The sequence below is a fragment of the Pteropus vampyrus genome, unplaced genomic scaffold (genome assembly GCF_000151845.1).
Source record: "Pteropus vampyrus isolate Shadow unplaced genomic scaffold, Pvam_2.0 Scaffold7683, whole genome shotgun sequence".
Taxonomy (NCBI): Eukaryota; Metazoa; Chordata; class Mammalia; order Chiroptera; family Pteropodidae; genus Pteropus; species Pteropus vampyrus.
This window is the reverse complement of record NW_011896464.1, coordinates 1-4,640: the sequence shown is the minus strand read 5'-3', so window position 1 is coordinate 4,640 and position 4,640 is coordinate 1. Positions and strand designations below refer to the sequence as shown.

Sequence of the window (4,640 nt, the reverse complement as noted above, 5' to 3'; positions counted from 1 at the left end):
GTACGAATGGTGTTTCTGGTGTCTGAGGTGTCAAGAAGGCTCCCAAAACTACAAATTAAAGGTCCCGTGGTTTGAGAGCCCCCAAATCATACTGTATCAGCAGAGGTACAATTTCAATGGAGTGTAAGCTTAGATGGTCTCACTTCAATAGGCTTTTTCCAAGACTCTGAGAGGGGACCTGTAATGTGTTAATTTGGTTTCATTTTCTTTTTCAAAAGTAAGCTATTCTAACCACACTCCATTAAGACCACCATCTGATTCCACTCTGATACCCACTTCCTCCCATACCTTTCCTGACATCAGACGGCACTGGGGGGCTGCAGGCACTGCTGGTATTCAGCTAAGGTTAGGTTGGATTTAGTGAGATATTTTATTTTTTGTTTTCTGTGCTCATGTCTATAGTGAGGTAGAGCTCTAAGTAGAAGATACCTGATATTATAATATAGCATAGACGTTTACAAACTCACCATGAATAGGTTCTGGCCTTAAATGTAAAATCTGATACTATAAAACTCCACGAAGAAAACATGGGCAGTGAACTCCTCGACACTGATCTTAGCAATATTTTTTTTAAATATGCCTTGCCCCGGGCAAGGGCAACGAAGCAAAAAATAAACAAATGGGACAACATCGAACTAAAAAGCTTTTGCATAGTGAAAGAAGCCATCAGCACAACAAAAGGATGACCTACTGGAGGAGAAGACATTTGCAGATGCTATATCCGTTAAGGTGCCAATATCCAAAATATATAAATAACTCATACGACTCAATACGAAAAGACAAACAGTCTGATGGAAAAATGGGCAGAGGACCACATCGCACATTTCCAAAGAGGACACACAGATGGCCAACAGACACGTGAAAAGATGCTCGACATCGCTCATCATCAGAAAAATGCAAATCAAAACCACAATGAGCTATCACCTCGAACCTGCCAGAATGGCTATCACCAAAAAGTCAACCCATACCAAGTGAGTATGTCAGTGAGAATGTGAAGAAAAGGGAGCGGAAGACAGGCCCGTGCATTCTGGAAGTTCCCAGGACTTGCTCGGGTTCTGCGCTACAGCCTCCTGTCCGGGCGGATGTCTGTGCGATCGTAATCTGCTTTAGAAAACCTCACTAGAAATGTCATGAGGTTTTATTCCACTTCATATGTTCTGAAGCAAATTTACGTAAACTGGGACTGAAAGAAATTAGGGATAAGGGTCACAGGCAGAAGAGAGATTCGGCTTCTCTGTTCCACGGAAAATCCAGCCGGGAAGAAATCAGAGCAACTATGAGTGAACCTACAGAAGAAACGGGGCGTCTGGGCCCCGTGAGCCTGTTAGCCCTGCTCACGCCCCATCTGGCACCCAGCGCGGGAGGCACTTATTCCGACAGAGTTGTTTCAGTGGGGGGGTGACCAACTCTGTAGCATAGGACGGTCCTTTTCCAAATGGACACCTAAATCGCTAGTTGAGGAGGTGGCAAGGTGGGGACGGCCATGCCTTCATCACGGGAGCTACTCGTGTCAAACCATCAAGTTGAAGATCTGAGAGTCGGAGATTCTGCATAAGAAGGGGTATCCTGGGCGGGGGTGGAGGTGAGGGACGGACGCTGTTCCCGGGAGCTTGGAAAGGCATGTGAACCATCTCTTAAAAGAACAGGTTTTAAGGGAAACGGACTCGAAATCATCTTCTGGCAAACGGCCATTTGGTACGCTGGTAAAAGGTGTGAGGCACGAGGCTTCCAAGAGACGGGCGTGTAGGTGGGACGAGGGGCAGCAAACCGCGAACCCGCCTGGTGGGCCCCCCACCCCTCCCAGCCCCCGCCGGCAAACCTCACACAAACTGCTCACTTAAAACTTGGCTAAGACTTACAGGAGTTTTCAAAAGAATAAAGGACTCTCGTTACAAGAAGTAGAGTCGCTACAGGCGAGGAGAGGTTATGATACCTCTCTGTCTTTCCTTTCTTCGCACATCGAGTCTTTTTTTTTTTCCCCTGGTCATTAACATATTAGGATGGCAGCCCAGAATGGCCCATGACCATCGAGAAAACCTTCCAGATAGATCTTAAATGTCCATGTATTAGATTATAAAGATAACTTCAATAATTAAAAGATAATTATACAGGAGATTCTTAAAACATAATAAAAAAATGGCAATTAAAAACAAAGCTATGAACAAAATATACTCAACTAGTTTTACCTGATTTTCTTAAAAAGACAGAGGCCACCTGGATCTGCAGCTTCTGAATATTGAGTTCGGCATTTATGAAATCGATACGCATCAGAATTCACGAAGTTCGATTGAAGCTATAGACAGAGATAAATTCATAGCCTCGAACCTTGTCATCATTACAGAAAAGTTACTAAAATTAAATGAATCCTTTATCAAAAAGAATAAAATGCCTAGGAATAAATTTAACTAAGGAGGCGAAAAGACCGGTGTACCCTGAACAGTATAAGAAACTGATGAACGAAATTGAAGAAAACACAAAATAATAGATATCCTGTGCTTAACGGATAGGAAGATTTCCTGTTCTCAAATGTTCACGGTACCCAAAGCGATCTACAGAGTCGGTGCGATCCCTATCAAAATTCCGGAGACATAGTTCACGGAAATAGAACAATCGATCCATCCTAAAATTGACGTGAAACCACTAACGACCATGCGCAGTTTTCGGAAAGAACAAAGCTGGAGGTGTCGCTCTTCCGGGTTGCAAACCCTATGACGATGCTACGGTGATCGAAACGGTGCGGTCGAAAATGACGCACGCGTCAGTGCAGCAGAACAGACAGCTCGAAGCAAAGCCACACGTGCATGGTCAGTTAGTTTATGGCAGAGGACCCAAGAATATAGTAAAGGAGAGTCTCTTCAGCAAATGCTCTTGGAAGATCTGCAGAGCCACACGGAAAAGAATAAAATCGGGCCACTCCCTTACACGAAAATCACCTCGAAACGGATTAAAGACTTGAACATCAAACCTGAAACCATAAATCTTAGAAAACATCGGCGGGCAGGGGTGGCTCCATAGTGTAGTGGTTAGCACGCGGGCTTCGCACGCACAAGGTCCTGGGTTCACGCCCCAGGTGGAGCCGTGAACCACACGCCAGGGGCGCCGGGCCCCCCAGGTGTGTCAGGCCCCCCCGAGTGCGCCAGGCCCTGGGAGCAGCCGTGAGCGTGTGACAGGAGACGCCCCGCCGTCAGCGATCCCGTGCTTGATGAATATACTCAACTAGTTTTACCTGATTTTCTTAAAAAGACAGAGGCCACCCGGATCTGCAGCTTCTGAATATTGAGGTCGGCATTTATGAAATCGATACGCATCAGAATTCACGAAGTTCGATTGAAGCTATAGACAGAGATAAATTCATAGCCTCGAGCCTTGTCATCATTACAGAAAAGTTACTAAAATTAAATGAATCCTTTATCAAAAAGAATAAAATGCCTAGGAATAAATTTAACTAAGGAGGCGAAAAGACCGGTGTACCCTGAACAGTATAAGAAACTGATGAACGAAATTGAAGAAAACACAAAATAATAGATATCCTGTGCTTAACGGATAGGAAGATTTCCTGTTCTCAAATGTTCACGGTACCCAAAGCGATCTACAGAGTCGGTGCGATCCCTATCAAAATTCCGGAGACATAGTTCACGGAAATAGAACAATCGATCCATCCTAAAATTGACGTGAAACCACTAAAGACCATGCGCAGTTTTCGGAAAGAACGAAGCTGGAGGTGTCGCTCTTCCGGGTTGCAAACCCTATGACGAGGCTACGGTGATCGAAACGGTGCGGTCGAAAATGACGCACGCGTCAGAGCAGCAGAACAGAGAGCTCGAAGCAAAGCCACACGTGCATGGTCAGTTAGTTTATGGCAGAGGACCCAAGAATATAGTAAAGGAGAGTCTCTTCAGCAAATGCTCTTGGAAGATCTGCAGAGCCACATGGAAAAGAATAAAATCGGGCCACTCCCTTACACGAAAATCACCTCGAAACGGATTAAAGACTTGAACATCAAACCTGAAACCATAAATCTTAGAAAACATCGGCGGGCAGGGGTGGCTCCATAGTGTAGTGGTTAGCACGCGGGCTTCGCACGCACAAGGTCCTGGGTTCACGCCCCAGGTGGAGCCGTGAACCACACGCCAGGGGCGCCGGGCCCCCCAGGTGTGTCAGGCCCCCCCGAGTGCGCCAGGCCCTGGGAGCAGCCGTGAGCGTGTGACAGGAGACGCCCCGCCGTCAGCGATCCCGTGCTTGATGAAAGGGAGACGGCAACAACCATAGGTCGGGATGGAAGTGGCGGTGGGGAAACCTTGGAGGGAAGATGCCACATGCCGATGTCAGCGATGGTTTTTCAGATTTCACGTCAGAAGCCAAAGGAACAAGTGGAGCGGCATGAAACTAAAAAAGCTTCTGGACGGCAAGAGAGACCATCGGCGACAACAAAAACTAGGGGCCCTACAGAAGGGAAGAAAATATTTGCACGTCATCTATCTGATAAGGGCTTCATATCCAAACTATAAAAAGAACTCGGAGACACCAATAGAAAAAAATCGGTGCAATTAAAAAAGTGGCAAAGGGTCTGAATTAGATATTTTTCCAGAGGAGACAAAGAGATGACCAAGAGGTACGTGAAAAAAGGTTCACCATCGTAA

At 46.1% G+C, this 4,640-nt stretch overlaps 2 non-coding genes across 2 annotated transcripts; both read left to right on the top strand.

Moving 5' to 3' along the window:
- The first annotated feature begins 3,005 nt into the window (after nt 1–3,005).
- TRNAA-CGC lies at nt 3,006–3,079 on the top strand. Its single transcript has one exon. It is a non-coding gene; the product is annotated as a tRNA-Ala (tRNA).
- A 966-nt stretch (nt 3,080–4,045) lies between these two features.
- Nucleotides 4,046–4,119, top strand: TRNAA-CGC. The gene has a single exon. It is a non-coding gene; the product is annotated as a tRNA-Ala (tRNA).
- Nucleotides 4,120–4,640: the final 521 nt, after the last annotated feature.